This window comes from Podarcis erhardii (assembly GCF_964252035.2).
Source record: "Podarcis erhardii genome assembly, chromosome: 16".
Classification (NCBI taxonomy): domain Eukaryota; kingdom Metazoa; phylum Chordata; class Lepidosauria; order Squamata; family Lacertidae; genus Podarcis; species Podarcis erhardii.
Window position 1 is genome coordinate 16,072,796 of NC_138514.1, and position 26,555 is coordinate 16,099,350.

Genomic DNA, 26,555 nt, shown 5'->3' on the forward strand with positions numbered 1-26,555 from the left:
CTAAAGAGTGGGTTTTCTCTGGGAAAGGAGTGGGGCAAGGGGAAAACCACTCGGACCGACACCTGGAAAGTGTGGATCAAGCAGTAGACAAGCAGAAGTAGAAGAAGAAGAAGAAGAAGAAGAAGAAGAAGAGTTTGGATTTGATACCCTGCCTTTCACTCCCTTTAAGGAGTCTCAAAGCGGCTAACATTCTCCTTTCCCTTCCTCCCCCACAACAAACACTCTGTGAGGTGAGTGGGGCTGAAAGACTTCAAAGAAGTGTGACTAGCCCAAGGTCACCCAGCAGCTGCATGTGGAGGAGTGGAGACGCGAACCTGGTTCCCCAGATTACGAGACTAGCGCTCTTAACCACTACACTACACCACACTGGCGGTTGTGAACCAACTCAGAGTGCTGGGCTTAGATGGGCCCTCCTGACCTAATCCACCAGACAGGCTCCTCTTATTTCTTCTGGCATCTCCCCTGCTGCCCAAATGGAGCTGATAAGCTCCTCTTTTTGCATTTGTTATTCTGCCAAGTGTCACGCGTGCGGATGGCATGGTATCAATAAGTAATGGTCAACCCCTGTAGAAGGGGAAAACAATGCAAAGAGCTGGGAAGCCAAGTCTTTTGTTGCTAAACTTAGCTTGACAGTAAAACTATAACAATGGGGCATGCTGGGTGTTAATGCACCAGCTTCCCCTCCAGTTGAGGCCTTAAAATCATCAGCTATAATTCACTATAAATCCCCTCTCTTCCTCTCTCCACTATTTTTTTTGCCATCCAATTCAATTACACAGTGTCTGGGACAGGAGAAGAATGTGTTCACATTGCCGCAGTTCAAGCCAGATCATAAATGTAGGAGACAATTACGCAGACGCAGTGGCGACAGAGTAGAGTAGTATATTATGCTGACCGGCTCTGCCTGTCTCCATCCCCCTTTCCACACAGATCCAAAGAGCCACTGGCAAAGCAATTTAGCCTGTTGGAAAAGAGACAGTGTTTAGACACTGGGAAATAATTGAGAGTTTGCGCGCAACGGAAAGGAAGTGGCAGCATCTAAAAAGCAGGATCAGTTCCAAGCTACCCAAGGCAGTTAATTAGCCAAAAACAGTGTTGGGAGGAAAGGTTTGTCAAGGTCTGAAAATATCAAGCCTCTTTTACACACCTCCTGGAGCCAGGAAACCATTTTCCATTGGCTGTCAGGTGGAAATGAATTGAGCCCGTATACTAACGGGGGACTCTCTCACACAAATGACACAGCAGTAGGGATAATTTCATATGGTATGAAAAATCACGATGTGTCGCATATGGTATGCATTAGAGCTGCGGGAAATGAGATGCCGGACTAGGGGAAAGACTGCTGTTCAGTGGAGAGGAATGTGCGTGCATGCAGAAGGTTGCAGATTCAATTCCTGGAAGCATCTCTTGGTAGGGCTGGGAGAGACCCCAATCTCCAAGCCCCAGAGAACCACCACCACTCAATGCAGAAGCAATACTAAGCTCTATGGACCAGTAGTGTGGCTCATCCATACTTACTCTTTTCCTTGTTTTTTCCAGGCATAGGTCCACACTGTAATGCTACATGTCTGAGCTCCTTCGTACCTTCCTTCCTTTCTTTTTCTTTCCTCCAAGCTTTTCCTGTGAAATCCAGCTCTTTAAAGCTGGATCAGATAAAACATCAAGTTTTCCATGGATTGACGTTTGCTCTGGTTGAGCTTTAAAGAGTGAGTTTTCCTGGGGAAAGCTCCAGAGCAAAAAAAGGGGGGCACTCGGACACAAAGCTATATATAAATTGCAGACCATGCCTGGAAAGAGCAGAGGAAAGGTATGTGTGACTAAACTCTCAGAATAAGACATATTCCTCTGATTAGATGGACCCTCTGTTCTTAGGCCAGAGAATGCGTCTTCCAGGAAAGAACAAGCCCCAGCACCCAACCTCTCTCTCGCTTTAGGAATAAGTCCCTGCGGAGTCAACCCTATTCCACACAGGAAACAGAAATCTGGAAGCTTGCCAGCATCCAGCAAAGTGTCCCAAACATTTGCTAGATAAAGTCCCCTTTCTCAGAATTATAAATGCTTGGGGACGTAGGGATGGTGCTTGCAATTTCATAGTGCAAGGTTCTCTTAATACGGCAATTTCCCTTCTGTGGCAGCCAGCATAAATACTACTGAAAATTATTCATCAGCCATAGGGCTCATAATATGGAACTCGGCAACTTGAAATGCTCATTTCAAGCATGATCTGAGTATTCCTCCAATTTTATTCTGAACTCCGTAAGAACTCGCCCCACTCTATGCAATGCTCAGATGCCCCATATCCGATAGCCATCTCAGATAGGCCCTCTGACCAGCAGGGTCAGAAATGTTCAGGAGACAGAAGGAGAGCTATCTAACCAGCTAATGGAATTAGGAGCCTCAAGCTAGGAAACTGGTTCAAATGCTTCCTTAGCCGCTATGGGTTCCTTATGCTATGAGTTGTCTGCTGGTGCCAGTGATGGACAGGAGGGAGTGGCTCTATCTCTCTTTCCCCATGCACCTGCTGTAGAACTGGCATTCCTGGAGGATCATGAGAGGTGAGGGAAGAAGGTTCACAGGTCATGGAGGACTTGAGGCTTGTAGAGAGGTGGGGGTTTGAACTCATCAGGTCCATAAGTGGCTTTTATTTGATCTGAATTGACTTGAGCAATCCAAGTTTTGTTGCTGATTAGAAATAGCTTGAATTATCTTAATTCAATTCAGGGAAATGAGCTTAGATATTCATTAAAATATGTACGCACAACCTGCTGTTCATCTGCATGGGAGCCAGGGCAGGGTACAGCAACCCATCATGACTGAATACTCTGTCAGTTTGCATTTCTCAGTGCAGAAAGTCTTGATGTGATGTGTAGAGATCTTTCCTATTCTACTTAATTCAAGAGGATTCTGGAAGCTTCTCTGTGTGAAAGAAACTTCATGATGTTTGGGTTATTCCTTCAGAGAAGCTGAGTACAACTGGTTTAAACTGGTTCTGTTATCTTTTTCTGCCAAGGTCAGGCTGATAGCAGGGAGAGAAGGAGCCTGGGTTTCACATTTTCTCTTTGTGTCTCTTTTCCTTCTGGTGTGGTGTTCTGTACATAGATAGTGTTAAGGTTTAGTCTTTTTATAAGTTGCTGTAAGTCTGAGTTAAGTCTGCTGCAACGGGATTTCTTATGGACATGGCCAATCTTGAATGTATTGGATTTGTAACCATTATGCTCATTTGCCTTCAGTAGCGGTAAAACTCTGCTAAATGAAGAAGTACAATTGCCCCTGGTCTATGGGGGGGGGGGGAATCCTGCAACATGCTTAAGTTTTTATCCTGCCTATTATACACTGGAATCCACTCTGGATCAATACTGAGTAGAACTTTCACTGACATACTCTTGGTGAGGAAGAGGAATTCAGAGGCCTGTTAAGAACATGAGAAGAGCCTGTTGACTGGATCAGGCCAATGGCCAGGATCCTCTTCTCACTGTGACTGGCCAGATGCATCTTCTGGGAAGCCTGCAGGCAGGATTCGAGCACAAGAACACTTTCTCCTCCTCTATTCTCCAGCAACTGGTACTAACTGTTCCTTTATGCAACAGCTTCAGCTCTGGTTCGCTGCAGAGAAGCAGGCATATTCTGAGAAACAGCCCTGAGCAAATTTGTCTGAGTTTACCAGACACTCCTCCAGGGGGCTCAGCCAAGGGCAAGAGTTGGTACTCTTACCCTTTAGCTATTGCTCCAGCACCTTTACCTCTTGTATTTAATCTCGGAGCCCTTGAGTTCAGCCCTCGGAGCCCTTGCCTTCAGCCTGCGTGAAGACAGATATTAGCAGTATAATTGGGAGCCTGCCCTGCTAATCACTTTATTTTGCTTGCCTTGTAAATCAAGGAAGCCGGGGCAATTGCTAAGCCCCCAGCTGGTCCATTCCACCAGCCGGTGTACCGGACAAACTCCAGTCCTTGGTGCTGCATGAATCAGCGACCCGAACTTCAAAAGCCAGGGCACGCTCTAATCAGCAAAGATAACACTACGCAACAGATGTGCCAGGAGAGTATGCGTGAGCATATGTACAAGCAGTTTATTCAGCATACATCAGGACAAAAGGAAAACATGTCTGATCCCTTTCGTGTCCAAAGCAAGCAGCATAAGCAAAAGCTGTACACAAATGGAAGTTCCCAGCAAGCTGTGCTGGAGTGTAAACAGACATGTGACATACAACAATTTCACACGTCTGTTCCTAAGGTGGAACGGAATATCCCAACAGGCAAGCCCACCCCCCATGACGTCACATCCTTTGTTTGTGCCTGGCACATGGGTGCGTGCACCAGGCAGTACCAGGGGCTGGGTGCAGAGGGTGAACGAAACCCACCATGCTAGTCTAATTGTTGTCACTGCTGCCGCCAGGCAGGCGTAGGGCATGGAGAGTTAATGAGGCTGCACTGTAATGCCTGCCCACATGGGGGGAGCCTGTCCAGCCAACGTAGCCCTTGGCAGATGCATCCCCCCAGCGCTGACCAGGCGGCCATTCAGTGAGGGGGCCGTGGGTGAGGTGGCAAGGCCAGGCCGGGCTCCCAGGCCTAGGTGGCAGGCAGGGTGGGAATCCCTGTATGGGGACACCTGGCTTGCACCCCCTCAAAATCATGCACCCGGAGCTATGCGCCCCCTGGCCCTCCCTGCGCTACACCCCTGTCCCACTGTGATTCTTAGCCCTAGAAAACTCAACACCTTCTCATGGGTTTTCATGATATTTGAATGAAAAAAAAAATGAAAAAAAGTTAAATACAACAATTTCAAACTGCTTTCTTTTTTTTTTACTGTTGATTTCATTGCTTTATTCTTTTTCTAAACCACTTGAAAGTTTTGTTTTTGCACTCAACTGGACTTCCAATCCAGATCAATGGTTGCATGCATCTCATCAAGATGTCAGCAGATTAAGGAAGTGTGTATTGTAAACGGGGGGGGGGGGATACAGGAGGGAGAGAGGATACATAAGAACCCCGCTAATCTCTTCTGAAATTTCTTCCAAGTGGAAAGGCCACTGCTTGGTACGCTCCCTTATTGGAATTCCTTAATTTATGGGGACTTACCAACCTTGAAATGTCAGCTTTGTGAAATCATTTCCAATAAACCAAATGTTAATATTCTCCAGGAAAGGAACAACAACATCAATTTCTCTAATATTACTCTGAGGCCAGCTTTTTATTTGTTTCTAATGGCGTCTCCTTTCAAATAATCCACAGAGCGATTCATTTTGTGTGGAGCGTTGGGATTTGCTTTGCAAATCTGAAGTTATCCAATGGGCCCCCATGTCCCAAGATATCTGAGATACTGTAGTAGACTAGTTGGAGTGGAGGGGCAACCCAACTATGTAAAATATATTGCGAGATTGTCAAGTTCATTGCAATATTGTCTTACTCCATGTATGCCCACCCTACTGCTTTGGTCTGTGAGGTGGCGCTGTTATAGGTGCCCCATAATACTCATTCCTCATTTGTATGAAATCAGTCTTTGAGTGTGGCAGCACCCAAACTTTGGAATGCTCTGCCCATTGACATCAGATGGGCACCTCTTTTCAGTGTCTACTAAAAGTATATTTGTTTAGGCATGCCTGTCCAGATATGTAGTATGTTGACATGTGTTTTAATCTAGTTTTTAGTTTGCCATTGGTTTTAATGATATTTCATTGGGGGAAAAATTACAAAGTTAAATACAACAATTTCAAACTGCTTTTTTACAGTTGATTTGATTGCTTTATTGTTTTTGTAAACCACTTTCAAGCTTTGCTTTTACACTAAAAAAATTATGGAATGAATGAATGAATGAATGCACAATTCTGTACTCCAGCAAAGGAGACTGGCCACGGTGGGGGCAGAGGGCCTTCTCGGTAGTGGCGCCTGCCCTGTGGAACTCCCTCCCATCAGATGTCAAGAAAATAAACAACTGACTTTTAGAGGACATCTGAAGGCAGCCCTGTTTAGGGAAGTTTTTAATCATTGGTGTTTTATTGCATTATTATCATTATCATTATCATTCTGTTGGGAGCCACCCAGAGTGGCTGGAGAAACCCAGCCAGATGGGTGGGGTATAAATAATTTACCACCATCATTATTATTATTATTATTAACAGCCAAGGAGATGTTGATGCTGCCACCACCATCACCCATGTCTTCTGTTGCCTGAGGCAGTTGCCTCACTTTGCCAAATGTTTGGGCCGGCCCTCTTCAATTATTTTTGAAGGCTGACAAACAGAAAGAACAAAAGAGGGGGAATTGAGGTTAGGAGACATCTATGGGGGAGATGTCTTAATTATCTGGATAAGAAGTTCCTTAGAGAGCACCGATGAACATGAACAGTTCTCTGCCCTGGTTTTTGATCAAGTGGAATCAGGGTACATAAGCGCTGATGGCATATGGCAAGAGCTTGATTGAATGTCTTCTTTATGGCACATGCTTCCCGCACTCAGTGTGGCTAATGAATGGTAATTGCACAAGGGACAGCTTCCTTGTCATCAGAACCACCCAACTAATGAGGTCTTGTAAAGCGATCAGCTTGCATCCTCAGCCTACCCCTCTATGAGTTGGGGTGGGGATGTGTGTGAAAGTCTACCTGTTATTGTATTTAAACAAACATGCTCCCTGTTGGCTTGCTAATTGGCTGTCAGAAAAAGCAAACTGGCTTGGGAGAGTGTCAGTTCATAGGCTGCAAAAATTCGCTCGCAGGTAACCTCTGTCTTGAGCCTGGGGGAACAGAGAACATTGGATTCAGCTGGAGCCACGGTCTCCTAATTTCAGAGCGAAGACTTTGGGAAGATTTTCACCATTGGTACCTGGTGTCTGGATCCTGAATGCCTTCTAAGACACTTCTGCCTGGGCCATGTACCATTTATTTAACTCCAACAGTGTGCTGTTGCTGGAAATAACCAAAGATAAAATATCTCTGGGACTGCAAAGCAACAATTACTAGGAAGAATGTTCCTCTCTGGGTTCTTCTGGGTTCCTAAGAGATTTCTGGGGACAACCACCCTCCATTTCTCATCTCAGTTCTTTATTTGACATAACTTGGGGGAGGGGTTCGGCAGGAGCTGAAACATCAATGAATCATCTCAGCAGCACAATGTGACCCCATGCAATTATGGAGTCACACTTCAACATATATAATTAGAGTTAATTATGTTGTTGCACAATGGGTTGCCTCTCGCCCCCTACGCCCTGGACTCGATGCCAGCAAACAGAGATGGGCTTCCTGAATGTGTGGAGGAACCACACAACTGTTTGAAATCGTTTGTTATAAGAATTTTAAGGTCTCAAACATAGAATAAATATTCATAAATGCACACATATCTAAATATATGAACCATGTGTCTGAAATAATACAGGAGAGCAATCCTGAAGTCATTTTGACCCTCCCAATGACCTCAAATATTCCTTTGCAGTCAAGGAGGCAAATGGGGAAAGTCTTCTCATGGTCTTTTTGCTTGCAAATCCTGTCTCCAGGGCGTATTTGTGTATAAATAGGGTGAGTCTGTGACGTGGATCCGGGAACTAAATTATTAACCATCACAAAAGAATGGCCAGACTGCCCAGGTAATGCAATCAGTGACCATTATCAGGTATCCTGGCAGGCAGGATATCTGCTGTAGACTGCCTCCTTCTGTGATGTATGTATGATGTTTGGGGGCGGGGGGTCATGGGCAGGGGCAGAGGTAGATGCTCCAGCACCTGGAACAGCCACATGCTGTGCACCCGGGGGTGGGGCTCAGGGATGACACCTGGGGCGGGCCGCACCCACCGCACCCCCTTCCTCTGCTAGTGGCCACAGACTACAGGGTGGACAATTTCAAAATAATAATAATAATAATAATAATAATTTATTTATACCCCGCCCATCTGGCTGAGTTTCCCCAGCCACTCTGGGCGGCTCCCAATCAAGTGTTAAAAACAGTACAGCGTTAAATATTAAAAACTTCCCTGAACAGGGCTGCCTTCAGATGTCTTTTAAAAAGAAGATAGCTGCTTATTTCCTTCACATCTGAAGGGAGGGCGTTCCACAGGGCGGGCGCCACTACCATGAAGGCCCTCTGTCTGCTTCCCTGTAACCTCACTTCTCGCAATGAGGGAACCGCCAGAAGGCCCTCGGCACTGGATCTCAGTGTCCGGGCTGAACGATGGGGGTGGAGACGCTCCTTCGGGTATACAGGACCGAGGCTATATAAGGGCTTGCACACCATTGTTCAGAATTCTCTTCCCTCCTAGGTGTGGTGAGTGGGGACCCTGTTGCAACAGTTCTTTGAATAAAGATCAGGCTTACTAGCTGCTTTGCTTCTCAATATACCCTGATTGGCCTCTGTTGTTTTCTCCTGCTGATAGGGAACCCACTTAAGGACTCTATACGGGCTCTGGAATACCCCATAACGGAAAGGGGGCAGATTTTCTTACAACACTTTCATGGATTCTGTGTTTGACTCTGGTTTCAGATTTGCTCTGTATTTGCTAACAGTTCATGTTTGTTTTTAGAATTAAAACTTGTTTATCTTGCTATTCCTCCAAGGAGTTCAAGCTGATATATTGTACTTAACCTCCTATTTTATCTTCAACAACCACAAGCCTGCGAGGTTGTTTAGGCTGTGAGATAGTGATCGATTCATGGTGGTCATGCAGCAAAATTTTTGACTGAATGGGGATTTAAATTCTAGTCTCCTTGAGCCTTGCCCAACACTCTAGTCACTACATCACATTGGATCTCTATTAATGGTGACTCTCATTCTGAGTTGTCATTTATGGTGATAACAAAACAGAAGACATAAGATATTGTTGCATGCCGCCCCAGTCTCTGAGTAGTGAGAGACTTCAGTGGCTGTGCGCTTACCAGGGTTCAATTTGCTTGGAATGAAGGTCAGAGGAGGCTGCGGTGTTTTGAAGATATATGGTTTTATTCACACATCTATACAACATGAACACAGGATGGAGGGACTCACGACAATAATGCCCCATCAGATCTTGCTTTTCCATCAGTCTCAGCTTGGGATCCAGCACTGAACAAGGCATATCTCTGTCACCAGCTTTTGCAGCCTGCTGACAGCTCACTTACACAAGCAACTCCCTAGCCCAGCCCAGCCCTCTCCCCCCCCCCCGTCCTTTTTCTCTTAGATGAAGCTAATTGCAACCTGGCTCTTGCCTTTGAAGTGTTCATCAGAGCACTAAAATGGCCACCTGGCCTTGCCTTCAAAGAAATTTGTCTGAGCCATTTCCTCAACTTTCCTTAAATTCATAACAATGCTATTCAGGACACCAAGTACACTAAATACTGAAACTGTTGAAAGAGAGGTTACTCCTCGCAGGGGAACTCTGGAGGGAGAGAGGGTTAAGGATCTGTGAAAATAAAAGAATTATCTGCATCCTCAGTAAACTACAAATTCCAAAGTTCTTTCAAAGAAGCATAGCCAGTCCTACTGTCCGCAAAGTAAGGAAAGCTGACTGAGCCTCATGAAAGGGAATTAAATGGTCTATTATTCTTTTTGTACTGCCAGGGGGAGTAATAAGGTCTTGTGGGATTTTCTGCCTCACCTCCCAAAATACTGTATCTTGACCAGATTTGGGCATTCTGCACTTTTGACTTCAAGAGAGCTGCTCCTGTTCGGGCAGCAAAATGTCTTAGGCTCACCCTGGAGAGAAGTCACAGAAGTCTTGAAACAATTCTTCTTCTTGTATCTGCAGTTTAGTCATTGAGCCAAGTTATTCTGGACATTATCCTTGAGTAAAGCACATGAAGTCAAGTCTATTGGAGGTGGAGCCTATTATTGCCTGTAGCAGCCTGGAGGAAAACCAGCAGAAATATGCCCATGAACTAAATGGTAGGTGGCACTGGCAGAAGCAACTTAGAGGTGGTTTCATGTCCACCAGAAGAATTGGCAGCCAAAATGGAACTCGCTAGAAGGATATGCAAATCCCTGGCTTACTGTAATGGAATGTATTGGCAATGTATGTTTGCCATTTGGCTCCATAAATCCAGGAAGGTGAAGGCCACCAACCAACTTAGTTACCCTCAATTTGGTACCCTCAATATGTTTGGAACTCCAACTCTCATCCGCCTATAACAGCTGTGATATTTAGTCCAAAACACCTGGCCCCTGAATCTAGGAGTGATCTGGACACAGAGTTGGAAGCTGCAGGGGCACCAGATGGGCAGCCTGGTCTTAGTCATGGCTCAGAACTGAGTGTGGAAGATAGGGAGACCACTGCACCTGGGGTGGTTGGACAAGACCTCCTGGAGAAACCCACCAGACTGCCAGGGCCTGGATCTTCACAGACACCTTTCCCTGAGCCTGAAGAACCAGATGCCTCCCAATGCACATCTCAAGTTGGGTCCACAGGAAGCAGACCAGAAGGGAGGCTATGGAACAGAGGAAGAGTGCCCGTCTTCGATCCAGAGGGTTGGCCCTTTATAACTCGAAGTTCTTTCAAGGGAGTGGGGCCTGCAAAAGGCAGTCTGGAGATGGGAGCATAAAAAGCTTCAGTCTGCTCCAAGCATTTATTAGAGCAAGCTGTTTGCTTGAAGCTATCTGTGGTCCATAAGTTTTGCCTCAAGCTTTCCCCATGGGTTCCAACAGTGGCCCCATGGGTTCCAACATGACATAGAGGACATCTGGTTGAGGAAGACTGATTTAGATGGTTGGCTCTCTGAAAATAACATGGGAAGTATACTATTGCCTTCCTCTCTCTCTCTCTCTCTCTCTCTCTGTGTGTGTGTGTGTGTGTGTGAGAGAGAGAGAGAGAGAGAGAGAGAGCGCATACCCACAAACAGGACTCTGGGAAAGAGAATGCTGGACGAAACAAGTCTTTGGTCTGATCTACCAGAGCTTTTCATGTCTTAAAGGAAATACTGGTGCCCAACTAGTCAATTGAATGTGGCTGTCTAAAGCCCTAGGCTAGTGAGTCATCGACTTTCCAAAAATAGCTGGCTGCCACTCCTGTGATTTAAGCCATTGATTTATTAATATGGCAACACACACACACACACACACACACACACACACACGACAGAGAGAGATCAGCAGGCTCAGAAATGCCCTGTGTTTGCCAACATTTGCAGATGCGCAACAAACCTTTAGGAGGACAAACACCCAAACTAGCCAATGAGGACTCAGCAGACTCAGAGGGGACAGAATGCTAGCTGACTGGCAGGAGGCAGCAAAACAGCAGGGAGGAAGAATGCAGCATTTTGGAGAAGAGAATGGCTGGTAGGCCAGGACCCTGGACAAAAGCACTCCATGTTGCCAGATTTTGTTGAAGTTTTCTTTCTTTTCTTTTTTTTAAAGATAATTTTTATTAGTTTCCAAAACATAAGACAGAAAACAAGAAAAGAAAAGAAAAACACAGAGAAATAAATAAAATGTGACTTCCCCATACCTCCCCTTCACTGCATCCTTGTTTTGCAATTTTTTAGCAACCCTTCAGTCAATTTTTTCATTTAACTTTTTTGGATTTTCTCAACTTAAACGATTACAGCTGTAATTCTCTGTTTCTTACCCCTTGACATCTTAACAATTCAAAATTTTACAACAGTTCTTAAGATATACTTTAAATTTTTTCCAATCCTCCTCCACTGCCTCCTTCCTCTGGTCTCGGATTCTGCCGGTCATCTCTGCCAGTCTCATAAATTCGGTCACCTTCATCTGCCATTCTTCCAGAGTGGGTAGTTCTTGCATCTTCCATAATATGAATCGCTTTGAGAACCATTGCTTGAAAGGTAGCCTGCATTGTACGTAAACATACATAAAAACTGTATGATCCACACATCACCTGAAATGAGCAATAGGGACTGGCCCCAGAATGAGCTTCGTGGCTGAGTGAAAATTTGAACACAGGGTTCTTCTGTCCAAGTCCTTGAAGCCATGGTTGTTCTCATTGGAGCCTGGGGGAATTGACATCGACCCCAACAAAATCCAATCTTCAAGCCTTGTAGAGCCACCCTGAGGTATGCCTTTGACCTTTAAAAGCTTTCCATTTAACAGCTGTGGGAAGATTTTTTTAATTAATTTTTTTTTTTTAATCAGGAGCTGCAGAACATTGCAACAGCAAGCAAGCAAGCAGTGTGTGTGTGTGTGTGTGTGTGTGTGTGAGAGAGAGAGAGAGAGAGAGAGAGAGAGAGAGCGCGCGCGCGCGCGCAAAAGGCTCCCCCCTGAACTTTACCTTGGCTCACTCTGGGGAGACAAATACATACATTGGAGAGACTTGGTTTGCCTTTGTAACTAAAAGCCTTTCCAGGAGCAAACACCGCCACTCTAGTCTCCTGCTCCTCGTTGCTGTGAAACAAATGCAGAAAGCAAAAGAGAATGTGAACCGAAGTGCTCCACTTTCCATATTTCCTCAAGCAGTGAAAGGTTCTAGGAGCAGTAGTAGCGAAGTTAGGCTTCATTTGATGAAGAGAGTGCCAGGGACTGGTCCATTAGGGCAAGTGAGGCACTGCCCCACCAGCCTCAGTCTGCTATCAGCCAACCTTCGATAATAATAATAATAATAATAATAATAATAATAATAATAATAATATATTATTTATACCCCACCCATCTGGCTGGGTTTCCCCAGCCACTCTGGGAGGCTTCCAACAAAACACTAAAATACAATAACCTATTAAACATTAAAAGCTTCTCTAAACAGGGCTGCCTTCAGATGTCTTCTAAGAGTTTGGTAGTTATTTTTCTCTTTGACATCTGGTGGGAGGGCGTTCCACAGGGCAGGTGCCACTACCAAGAAGGCCCTCTGCCTAGTTCCCTGTAACTTGGCTTCTCACAGCGAGGGAACCACCAGAAGGCCCTGGGCGCTGGACCTCAGTGTCCGGGCAGAACGATGGAGGTGGAGACGCTCCTTCAGGTATACTGGACCGAGGCCATTTAGGGCTTTAAAGGTCAGCACCAACACTTTGAATTGTGCTCCCAAACGTACTGGGAGCCAGTGTAGGTCTTTCAAGACTGGTGTTATATGGTCTCGGCGGCCACTCCCAGTCACCAGTCTAGCTGCCGCATTCTGGGTTAGTTGTAGTTTCCAGGTCACCTTCAAAGGTAGCCCCACATAGAGCACATTGCAGTAGTCCAAGGGAGTCCAAGGGAGAGATAACTAGAGCATGCACCACTCTGGTGAGACAGCCCGCGGACAGGTAGGGTCTCAGCCTGCGTACCAGATGGAGCTGATAAACAGCTGCCCTCGACACAGAATTGACCTGCACCTCCATGGACAGCTGTGAGTCCAGAATGACTCCCAGGCTGCGCACCTGGTCCTTCAGGGGCACAGTTACCCCATTCAGGACCAGGGAGTCCTCCACCCCCACCCCCAGAAACAGTACTTCTGTCTTGTCAGGATTCAGCCCCAATCTGTTAGCTGCCATTCATCCTCCAACCACCGCCAAACACTCACACAGGACCTTCACTGCCTTCACTGGTTCTGATATGAAAGAGAGGTAGAGCTGGGTATCATCCGCATACTGATGAACACCCAGCCCAAACCCCCTGATGATCTCTCCCAGCGGCTGCATGTAGATGTTGAAAAGCATGGGGGAGAGGACAGAACCCTGAAGCACCCCACAAGTGAGAGCCCAGGGGCCTGAACACTCATCCCCCAACACCACTTTCTGGACACGGCCCAGGAGAAAGGAGCGGAACCACCATATAACAGTGCCCCCAGCTCCCAATGGTGTCAAAAGCCGCTGAGAGATCCAGCAGAACTAGGAAACAGCTCTCATCTTTGTCCCTAGCCCACCGGAGATCATTGACCAGTGTGACCAAGGCAGTTTCAGTCCCATGGTGAGGCCTGAATTCCGACTGTATCATTTGTTACTAGAGTGGGAAACAAAATACGAGCTTGTCAAAGCCTCAATGACATACTGGGCAGTAGACATAGGTCACAATATAGATTTCAACATCTGGGAAAAACTCTGGAAAAGTGATTTGAAGTTCACAGCATGTTATTTTTTGAAGGAGAACTACTTGAAAATGATTTACAGATGGTATTAAACTCCGAGTAGGCATGCTAAGATGTATGACTGAATCAGATAAATGCTGGAGATGAAAAGCGGGAGTGAATATTTTGTTTACATTTGGTTGGACTACTAAGAGCATTGCTTTTTAAAAACAAAAACAACAACCTAGAAGGAGCCAGGTAGATTCAGTTGTACAGTGATACACAACCAATATATGGCCAACACATACTGTGACATATTTCAACCTGCACATCAGCAGGTGGTCAGTGTAAAAGCAAGGAGAATCCCCAGATGTACAGCCATGAAGGTCTGCAGTTAGTCTTGAAAAGAAGCTCAAAGAAATGGTTCCTTCCCTCTAAGGATGTGAACTGCAAACACTTTAACTCTAAAGCAGCAATTTACAGTGGTACCTTGGGTTACAAACGCTTCAGGTTACAAACACATCAGGTTACAAACTCCGCTAACCCAGAAGTAGTGCCTCGGGTTAAAAACTTTACTTCAGGATGAGAACAGAAATCGTGCAGTGGCAGCGGGAGGCCCGCTAAAGTGGTACCTCAGGTTAAGAACAATTTCGGGTTAAGAATGGACCTCCAGAACGAATTAAGTTCTTAACCAGAGGTACCACTGTATTCCAATTGTTCACAATGGCATTAGCAGGGATATACCCGTCTCTCATCGGCTTCCAGGTTGCTTTGTAAAGCTGGGCCCCAGTTCTGTCCCCGCCCCATCCCATTCAGCTGATCTTCAAAAAGCTTTTATACTCTTAAAAAATATGAATACATATAGTTTAATTATACTTCTAATTAAAAACAAAACAAAACCCTCCAGTGGGCCACTGGGTCAGCTTCTCCCCCATTCAAAATAAATTTCATGCATGGACCATGTGGTGTGTGTACAATTAGTCCCTCTGAATCCTGACATCCCCTCAAAAGGTTTTGTTGTTCCGTCATGAAATGTAAAATGTGCGAAGGGGCGATTGTGGGACCTGGAAGAGTATGATTTCAAAGCTGAAAACACAAAGTGCTTCTCCAGGGCCTTTGTTTTATGAAGACCATCCTTGGGGAGATAAAAGCCGGTCCGAAAGCTCCAGTAATAAACTAGGAAGGGCCTTTGTTGTCTTGGGGAAAAGAGCCACCAGCCATATTAAACACAGCCCCAGTCAAAGCTTTGATGCACACCTGGCCTCTTAGCTGTGCAGGCAAGCTAGGCAGCAACATGGCTCCTGTGAAAGATGTCCTATTGTTACATGGCTCCCTGATCTTCATGTGTGGGGTGAGAGTTCAGGGGTTGCAGGTGCACTAGCTAGGGTTTGTTTCTTTTCCCTTTAGGACAATGAGGTGCAGGAGAGACTGTGCTGTTTTTAATGATATATGTTTTATTTACACATATGTATATACAACCCAAACCTAGATGGCATCCTGGAAATTCTACTCAGTACTGATCCAGAGTAGATTCCAACATATACTGTACAGTGGTACCTCGGATTAAGTACTTAATTCGTTCCGGAGGTCCGTTCTTAACCTGAAACTGTTCTTAACCTGAAGCACCACTTTAGCTAATGGGGCCTCCCGCTGCTGCCACGCCGCCAGAGCACGATTTCTGTTCCCATCCTGAAGCAAAGTTCTTAACCCGAGGTATTATTTCTGGGTTAGCGGAGTCTGTAACCTGAAGCGTACCACTGTATTGACCAGAATATAAGCCGCACTCCCCCCCCTTAATTCTGCTAATAGAAGAAACCAGTGGATAGACATATCAGACTGCTTGCAATCGATTCATTCGTTCAGACTGCTGTTTTCTTCAGAGACAGGGACCCTGTGGCCCTTCAGGTGTTCTTGAACTCCAATTCCATCAGCCCCTGCCAGCATGACCAATACCAATGGCCAGGGATAATGGGAGCTGCAGATTCTCCAGCCCAGGATTATGTGAGCTAGCAAGTGCTGTCTAGATCTCAGACAGAGTCTTTTCCCACCAGCCCTGCATTAAGATATCCAGACATGTCAGGGAGTGTGTTCTGTCTTCTTCCCTTGAGTCCCTCTCAACTGAACCCTGTTGGATGGGTGCATAATTAATTAACCATGCCCACATCTCTGTAGATAGTTGTATACATTTTTTATTGCCCAACAACTGCCATATGGACATATGAAGAGGCTTGATATTGGCACAGGCCATCCCTGACTCAACAGGAATGAGACAATAGTGGCTAATTGCTCTGAGCTATGTGCACAAGGTACCCACAGGGCAAGGCAACTGGTGGTAGCAGTGTCACACAGATCTCTTAATGAGCAACTTGCTCCAACAAAGGCCTGAGGTGAACTGAGCCTTTATAAGTCTCCAAATCTGAAGCGCCACCCCTGTGGATCTTAAAGGGCCAAACCCCTGGCCTTCAGAAGAGCACTTCTTCCCTTTCCTGTGGCCTCACATTTGGCACATTCACATACCTGTCGGCAGGTGTTGCAGCACAGGAAGCCCTTGATCCCCTGATGAGTCAGGCTCAGGGGGCAGTGTCCTTGCTCAGACTCTGTTGGTTCTGGACCACTACCCTTAGGTTCTGCAGACTCTGAAGAACTGCAAGCCATGGGGTTCAATGGCCAATGGCCCATCTAGTCCAGCAGCCAGATGCCTCTGGGAAGCCTCTGGGAAGCCTAGAAACTTGGCATGAATGCAATACATCCAGATTTGGCTAGCCACCTCCTCCACTGAACTGGAGGAGGAGTGGGGAAACAAGATTACAAAGGCATGTGAATGCTAGAAAAATCACCTGATTGGGGGATGTCTGGTTTAGGACTATGGATCTAAGATAGATGGATTTAGCCTTTCCCCTAAGAGCACAGATGAGGTGTCAGACATGAAATAGGAGGTATACCATAGTCACCACGTTCCGTGGACTTGAAGCCGCACAATATTATGTGGGGAATGTAGACCTTTCCCCTAATAACATGCAATTTCTAGGCCTTTGTTATATTATAAGAGATCATTCCATCTGGGTTTGGTTTTTTTATAATGCGCCTTCATGCTTTAATGAGGTAATTAGACACAGTAGTACATTGTTTGTACATAATTTGCAAAGGGAAAGGCAATTAAATATTTAGTGCTGTGTCCCTTGGTAACATCTGGGATTTCTAAGATGAGTTTAAAGACAAATTAAGAGCTGCTTATGGTCTGCTGCATGAACGGCAGAGGAATTTGTTCACAAAAGCATTGCTTGGAACTGGTGGGACTGGCATTTAAAAGGTAAGTGTCGCCCAATGTGAGTATGTGTGAAATTGTGCACCTCAGGGCAAAGTTTCCTAACTTCATACATATACACTGATGAACTGGAGGTAACTGACCAGATAAGGGATCTTGAGCAGGGCCGTAGCTAGGGGGTGGTGAGGAAGGCCCCTGCCAGGGGCGCAGATGAGGGGTGTGTGCAAAACCGGCTTTAAAATATGTCCCTGGGTGTCAGGGAACTGCCATCAGCTCAGAAGCGAGAGGTGGAAGGGCAGTTGGGTTACAGGGAGCCTCCAAGGATCATGAGAAGCAGCACTTCCTCGGCGGAGGAGGGAAGCCCCGCCTCTAGTGGGGAAGAGATGCAGGGCTCGGAGGATGCAAGGGAGAGCCAAAGTACCATGCATGAGCAGAGCGGGGGGGGGGGGGAGGCAGGTCCCCCTTTGCCCACGCCCTCTCTGTGCAGTAGGTTTACACGCAGAGAGGGGAGGCGTCGGATGGGGGTCAAGAGACTACTCTGCTGGGGAAAGTTTAAGGACCTCCCACTCTCAGATTCTGCTAGTGACTGAGCAAGACATGGAACTGAGACGTTCTGCACTGTAAATGTTTTTGCACCGATAATAAAGCCTTTGAAAAGACCAGTGGGGGTCTGCCTGTTTGCTCTCGAGCAACCACGCCGGTAGGCATAACAATAAATATGTCTATAAATAAAAATGTTGATTATTGCCTCATAAGAAAAGGTTTTAAATACAAGGTGAAGTGTGTGAGGAATTGAATGGAGGGGGGTTGGAGGAGAGGCAGAAAGAAGAGCTAATTTGTCCGTGGCTAGGGGACGCAATCTGGACGGTTCTGCCAGGGGCGCAAGTTCTGATCTTGAGATCATAGTTCACTATAGAATCTGCCACTACAAGATGTGGCGATGGGCAGCGACTTGGATGGCTTTAAAAGGGCCTTAGAGATACTTCTGAAGGATAAGGCTTTGCATGGCTACTAATCATGACTACTATGTTCTGCTTCCATTATCAGAGGCTGCATACATCTGAACAGCAGTTGTTGGGAATCAGAAGTGAGGAGAGCACTGTTGCACTCAAGTCCTGCTTTGTAGGCTTCTCAAGAGGATCTGGTTGGACACTGTGAGAACAGGATGCTGGACTAGAAAGGCTACTAGTATGGGTAGGGGGTTTTTTTGGGGGGGTGAATCCTTGTGCATTTATGAGGTGATGAGCTCTCCACCCATTTACTAGAACAATCCTGCAATCAGCCTGACAGTTTCTGTTCATATCGTTTTCAAAAGTTGCAATTCTTTGCAAAGTACACAGCATACAACTTCATGCCAAAGAACAGCAGCCATCACCCCACGGTCCTTTTCACCATGGGTAGCTTTCTCTAACAACTTCAGTTGGGAACCACTACCTGAAGGAAGTGAGTATCCTTCAATGCATGTCCAGATGTATAATTAATCTCAGCTTGAGTCTGAAGCCCCTACAGAGTTCAAAGGAAGAAGTTTAAGAAGAAGTTGAACTCAGACTTCAGAAAGATGCAGAGTCTGAGGAGCAATTATTAAAGTAACAACCAACCCATGTCTGAACTTCTAACAAAAAATAAGTAACATGTCCCTCAGATCAGCCTCCAATACTTATGGGCTGGAAAGGAGCCAATGTAACACCAATTTTTCAAAAGATCCTGGAAAGTGCAGGCTAGTTAGCTTGTCATCTGAACCAAGAAAACTGGTGGAAAGTATTGTTAAATGTAAAATAGTCAACATATAGAAGAACAAGTCTTGCTGAAGCATAGCCAGCATGGCTTCTGCAAGGGCTAGTATTTTCTTATGAACCTATTAGAGTTATTTTAGAGTGTCAACAAGCATAAATTTTATTTCATTTTTTATTTTTTAATTACATTTGTATACTGTCCTTCATCTGAAGATCTCAGGTTGGCCCACAGCATAAAAAGACAAAATAATAATTTGTTTAGTCGTTTAGTCGTGTCTGACTCTTCATGACCCCATGGCCCAGAGCACACCAGGTACTCCTGTCTTCCACTGCCTCCCGCAGTTTAGTCAAGCTCATGCTGGTAGCTTCGAGAACACTATCCAACCATCTCGTCCTCTGTCTTCCCCTTCTCCTTGTGCCCTCCATCTTTCCCAACAACAGTGTCTTTTCCAGGGAGTCTTCTCTTCTCATGAGGTGGCCAAAGTATTGGAGTCTCAGCTTCAGGATCTGTCCTTCCAGTGAGCACTCAGGGCTGATTTCCTTAAGAATGGATAGGTTTGATCTTCCTGCAGTCCATGGGACTCTCAAGAGTCTCCTCCAGCACCATAATTAATAATAATAATACATAACATTGTTCTTGTTTTTGTTATGTATTATGTATAAAATAATAATACATAATACATAACAAAAACAAGAACAAAGCAAACCCATAACCTCCCCTCCCACAAACACATTTAAAAGAACATAATCAGCCCAAGGCCCGGTTAAAGAGAAATGTTATTACCTGACGCCTAAAGATATGTATGGGGAGCCACTGCAAAAAAAACCCATTCTTGTGTTGTTACCCTCCAGACCTCTTATGGAGGAGGAACATGAAGAAGGGCCTCATGTGATGATTCCAGGGTCCAAGTCAGTTCATCTGGCGAGACACAATCCTTGAGGTATTGTGGTCCTGATACGGATAGAGTTGATCAAGTTGAGAAAGTACACTCGAACTTTCAAAAGCTTTCAACAAGGTACCTCACTAAAAGCTGCTTAGCAGTCATGGAATAAAAGGAGAAGTTGTATTGTGTATCAGTAATTGGTAAAGTAGCCAGAAGCAGAGAGTCAGAATAAATGGACAGTTCTCTGAAGTCCACTCACCTTTTCCTAGTGGGCAATGATGCAGCTGGGCAGCCAGGTCACAACAGCTTACAGCCTAAGGGCCGGAGGGACATCACCTCCCTGTGTCATGCCGGCCACGTCATCATTGCTGGGGTTCTTCCTCCTGTGGGACAGCCCCAGCCAATCAGGGTAGATGTGGCCACAGGCAATTTAACCACGGTGAGGCCAACCAGCAACACCTCTTTCGCTCATCAACCATTCCACCCTCTTTTCATGCTATGACCTTGCTATGGACAATTGTCAGCCGCCATATTGTTGGGGCCAGGTAGGAATTTCCCCACCTGGCAAAGTGGCACTGGCCATTTGGTTTTTGCTTACCAAGTAGCAATCATCACAACTTTTGTGAGGTTAGGCATTGGGTAAGCCTTTGTTTGGAATGAGGGGAGATTGTAGCTTTCGCCTACCCCTCCTCAGTAAGGGTTTCCTGCTAAAGGGATCCAGGGTGTGAATCCTGTCCAAAGCCTGGACGTGGGCTAAGGCCATGTCACAGCCCCTATGGGGATCCCTTGGGGTGCCCCTATTTGAGGTAAGTCATCGGGCGCCCCTATCGGTGGTTTACCCTTCCACTGACTCCCTGCAGATGGGCAGGAGTCAAGATATAGCCTGGCTTCACCCCAGTGTCTAAGCCAAATGCTCACATCTGTAACCAATAAAGTTGTGGCCTATTTAAACCCATAAGCCAAAATACTTTGTGTCTGTGTGTTTTATTGTTCTCCTGGGAACTTTGTGGCTCGGGTGCCTTGGCACACAATGGAAAAGTGTGTCAAGTGGAGACATAGAATGTTGGGCTGGATGACCCATTGACCAGATACAGCAGGCTCTTTTCATGTTGTTATCTTTTTATGATCAGAATTTATAGGAAGTCACTTCCTGCATCCAATGGAAATGAGAGACAAAGCTAAGTGGAGACTGCTAAGAGAAAACTTCTGTTACAGGTAACGCCTCAGTAAATATGCAAAATAAGAATCAAGTTTGCACCCGTGCTTCTGCATTCTTATTAGGTGAGAGCCTATGTGGAAAATTTGGGACTCTGACATCTGCTCTGAGCAAGGGGGAGTTCCATCAAATCCAGATCAGATTTCTACTCTGCTTGAAAGAATATGTCACTGGCTGCAAGATTCGGTGAACGGATGGGCCATTTGGCTTATATAAACATGTAAAGCTCCACATGAAATTGCTCATGGGCTTTGCCCTTGGAGGTTGTTGGAAGCCCTAAAATAACAAGCAAGCTCTAGCGGAAGTTTCCAGAATGAACAACAACAACAAAACCCTGCTCCATATCAATGCTGTATTAACTGAGCAAAACACACGGCCAACTGTCAAATTGTCTACGTCTCAGCCAGTTTCTCAAGGTCCCTTCTGAGCTCCACAGGCTATAGCAGGTAATTATGTTTATGGTGGAAGTAAAATACAGCTCTCTTTCCTTTGAACAGTGATTTGTAGGAATGAGCTTGGGGCAAAAATTTACATGGGTTCCAATGGGAAAGCAGAAGACAGAGGTGATTGACAGCCTTGTAGATTTTAGAACTGGCAGGAGCAGGGGCAGCAGGAACCATACAGTTGGAAGGGACCTTGAGGATCATCTGGTCTAATAGGGATCAGTCCTGCAATCTTGGCATTATCAGCACCACTCTCTAACCAACTGAACCATTCAGGCTGTACAACAGATTGTGGCTAGGAAGCTTGGCTCTTGCAGGACGGTGATGTGGGAATGTTGTGGATAGTAGGAGAGGATATATTGATTAAATATTATCCTTCCTCACTCACACTAGTGAGTTACATATAGCAGAGCTTTACACAGCGAGAAGCTAGTTGCAGATTCGTTTGGATCTCTTTAGTTAAGCAATCCAATCTGGCCTGCTCAGATTGGAGTATATTTCTGGGAAGACCCCTTTGATTCTCTCCTAAAAGAATAAAGACACAAGAGTCTTTCTTATAAGTACAGTGGTACCTCAGGTTAAGTACTTAATTTGTTCCGGAGGTCCGTACTTAACCTGAAACTGTTCTTAACCTGAAGCACCACTTTCGCTAATGGGGCCTCCTGCTGCCGCCGTGCGGCCGGAGCACGATTTCTGTTCTCATCCTGAAGCAAAGTTCTTAACCTGAAGCACTATTTCTGAGTTAGTGGAGTCTGTAATCTGAAGCGTATGTAACCTGAAGCGTATGTAACCCGAGGTACCACTGTAATGAAAAGTTTACTCACATTCAGTTCACAGTATGATCCATGAAGGCAGGCTTTAGCTTGTAGTGACAGATACAGTGTGGCTTGCATCATGTGCTGCTGGCAGAGAGCCAGCAGACAGCACCAGATGCATCAGGAGCAATGGCCAAAATGGAAGAGAGAGGCAAAAGAGAGAGAGATGGCTCCATGACTAGACCTTTTGTGGGGTCTGCAAGGGTCACACCCACCTACCTGGTCATATACAGGGGGGAGGATGTTCCAGACCAGGTGGAACAGGAAACTCTACCTTGGCTGGAGTAACATCCCCCTGTCTGTGTCCATTCTAGGGAAACAAGGAATGTTGTACTTGACTGTTCCAATGGACTACATCCCACAGGTGTTTTGCTGAAGCAGGAAGAAAACGTGAGCGTTTTATTGATATGGCTATGATTTGGGATGTTTTTGTTGTTTCGCATTTTTAATTGTTTTTAATTACTTTGTGTGTAAATTGCCTTGAGATGGTGGTTTAGAAGGCGATTGATAAATTAATTGTACTACTACTACTACTACTACTAATAATAATAATTAATGTAGACCCCATGGGGCTCCCTTGGAAAGAGATACTAAACAACTGTTCCCAAAACCAAAACCCAGGAGCATCATTACAAAATGTAGCTATCCACTAGTCAAATTGTTTTGCAAAACTTTCAGATTCTTTTAAAGATAAGCCTCTCTAGCCCCTTGGCTTCCTTTTCCATCTGGCGAGGCTGTGTGCATCCGAGTCTGTTCTACCAGCTGCTGCCTTTAAAGAAAACAAAAACACAGGCAGAGGACATGATGGGGAGGTGGGAATTCGCCTCTTGTCCTCTGCATTTTCCTGTCTGTAAACCCATCAGCCTTCTAAGCTGGGCTGCATTTATCTCTGCCAGAGAGAATTGGAGGTCTCACTGAAGTGACACTGTACATGTTGAAACCCTGCCTTCAGCCAACATCCCAGTAGCAATTACCACAATAGTCACTATCAATCAGGAGGCCCATCTGAGCTCTGCTGGGAAGGACCAAAGTGGGCTCAGAAAGAGACACAGACTTTGACCTCTTCCATCATGATGACTAGATTACTTTCTAAGAAAAAAATTTCCACAGAGGAGATGAATTTAATTCAAGAGCAGGCAGGGGCTAATGGGTGGTATTCAACTAAGCATTACTCTGAGCTGACCTATTGAAATTAATGAACTTAACTTAGCCCTGTTCATTCATTTCAATGCATCAACTCTTGCCTTGTTCGCACTTGCACTTGCCCCGTGCCTAGGAAGCAGGGGTTTGAGAAGTTTTGCCTTTGCTTTCGCCGGAAAACCCACTCTTTAGTGCTAAATAGGAATCTACACAAAACCTGATTGCCATTTGTTCTGATTCAGCGCTAAAGACTGGGTTTCCCAAATTGAGGTGTGGTTAAGACATAAAACATAGGCCCCATGCACATGTCAACTTATTCCACTCCCCCAACCGCTTCCTGCTAATATCTGCATTATATTTGAACTTTCAGGTGATCTAAAAGTTACTTTCAGAAATCTAGTTGACTCTGATGGAAGTTTAGCACTCATTTCCATGTTAATTGCTTCAAAAGAGAAGGAAAAAGAAAGAAAGAAATCTATTTACTACCCCATTAATCCAGAATATCTCAGGAGTAGAGTCACGAAATTTTGGGCAATATACAAGCACAGATTTCTTTCCGGACATTTTCATGGTTGAATCATGAGGGAGCAGAAGTGAATTTTGAAGGTTCTGCTTAAGTGGTACCTCTGAGGAATTTCAAGGGAAGCAAACAAAAATTTCAAAAAGACTAATGAGTTCCTCCACTCACAGAATCTCACATATCCTTGCTTTTAGAAATCAGCCAGTTCTTTCCATCTCATGCATCCATTAGAGACCTCCCTTTGCACAATATACAAAAAAATGTCTTCAACCTCATCCCTGCATGTACATTAAGAACATAAAAATAGCTATGCTGGATCAGGCCAAAGACCCATCCTGTCCAGCATCCTGTTCTCACAGTGGCCAATCAGATGCCCAAAGGAAGGCCAAAAGCAAGACCGGAGCCCAACAACAGCACTCTTCTCATTGTCATTCACAGCAACTGGTATTTAGAGGCATTCTGCCTCCAACAGCCATTGAGAGCCTTGTCCACCATGAATTTGTCTAATCCTCTTTTAAAGCCATCCACATTGGTGGCCATCACTGCTTCCTGTGGGATAAAATCACATGGTTTAACTATGTGTTGGGTGAATAAGTCCTTCATTTTGGTTGCCCTGTGTCAGGGACTGGCTGGATGAGGGAGAGTGGTGGGTGCCAACCGGCCAAGAGGACATGGGAGAAGAAGACTTAGATTGTGGTGGTGTAACACTGGGGAGCAGTCTGGGAAAGGGAGGTGCTAGAAGCAGGAAGTTTGAGTGACCAAGAGGGGTCAGGAGAAGGAGGCCCTTCCAGGACAGGGCTAGAGGCTGAAAGTCGCAGTGTGAGCGCAGACTCAGACAGAGAGGAGTCAGAAGTTCCCCCCGCTGCCCAACTCCTGCTTGCTGTCCTCCTCCCCTGACAACCCACTTGAGGAGAGTTCTGCACGTTGCTAAGCAACGGGCCAGACAGGCCCAGAGGAGAAGTCCACCCCCTCTCCACAGTCTATGTCTGCTTGGGAGGGATCTGGAGTGAGAGGCTAGAGGATGGAAGGCAGAACCAGTGGTCAGTTCCAGCAACATCCCCAGCAGGATCAAGACGAACCAGAGGAACTCTGCTGTGTTGTTACATTCTGTGAATAAAAGCTAATTACCTTTCTTGCCTCGTGGTCTTTCCTACCCTGTGGATGACCTGTGCTTGGCTGACAGTTCCTTGACATCCTGAATCACCCAACATTTAAATTTAGAAGTGGATGTTTGCATGGAGAAGGACTGGGGAGCAAAGAGAGTGGGACTGCATGAGTAGCTTCACACAAATCATTGCTGACCCAAAGGTTTCAAAGAGGCACATTTTTTAATGGGGCTGGTACCCTTTGGATTCTATGTGCAAAATGCTGTGGGTATGGAAAGTTGAGTGTTTTTTGGGGGAGCAAAGACAGAGGTGCAATCGCATCCCTCCTCTTCTAGATTAGAAGGGGAGAGTGACCTTAGGCTCAAGCCCTGCTTGCAGGTTTTCCACGGGCAATTGCTTGGCCTCTGCAAGAACAGGGTGCTGGACTAGATGGGCTATTAGTCTGATCCAGCAGAGCTCTCCTTATGTCCTCATTCTCTACATGTCTATTGTATACATGGGCAAATGACCAAACAGGTCTATAGCCATCTCTGAGCATTTGAGCACCCCTAGCACTATTAAAAAGCAGAGACATCACCTTGCCAACAAAGGTCCGTATAGTTAAAACTATGGTTTCCCCAGTAGTGATATAAGGAAGTGAGAGCTGGACCATAAAGAAGGCTGATCACCGAAGAATTTTTTTTTTAAAAAAAATAATTTTTATTGGGTTTTTACATTTTATAACAACAAACACACACACAAAGACAAAAACACACACATACAATTTCATACCCTAATTTTCTTTACCCACTTTCATTGACTTCCCCCCACCCCCTCCTCTTACATCCCAGTTCCAATAATTAATTCAGCAAGTTCTTACCTGACGTCTTAAACATAATCATATTGCTTTTAAAAATTTAATTCTTTTTGTTTATCTATAATCAACTTATCCAATTCTCTTATAATCATTAATTTCTTTTTTTTTTTTTAAGGTCGATCTAACTTCCCTTCCACAAATTTTCCCTTTATTATATTAATTATAGGTCACATTGACCAAATAAAACAAATCATAACATTTTATAATTCTATTCTCTCTCCCCCCCCGCCCCGGTTTCTGTCCCTTCCCAAACAAATGTCCAAAAAACAAACAAAAACTAGTTCTTAGCCCGGATTCCTCACGTCTGAGGCGTCTGATTCTCTGTCAGCCCCTCTCTGCCAACTATATTGGTAGTCCTCTTTGTTGGTCCTAAGACCCCGAAGGAGTTCAGTCAGAGTCACATCATATTTTCTTTCATCCAGAATGTTAAAAAGTGTTTGCTGCGAAGGATCATCTACTTTTCCATACTCAAGAGGAAAGTCCCAATCATGTTGCTTTATTCTTTTTAGTTTTAATATTCCAAGTACTCCAGGGACTTCCCTCTTCTTCTTTCTCATCTTTCGCAGGTTTGTAATCCAAAGGTCTTCTTGCTCATACTCTAACAGTGTAGATTCCTGGTTGATATTTTCCACTTGTAGTGTCTGCACTCCTTCTTTCTTCTCTGTCAATTCCAAAAGCATCTCTTCCTGCTCAGCTG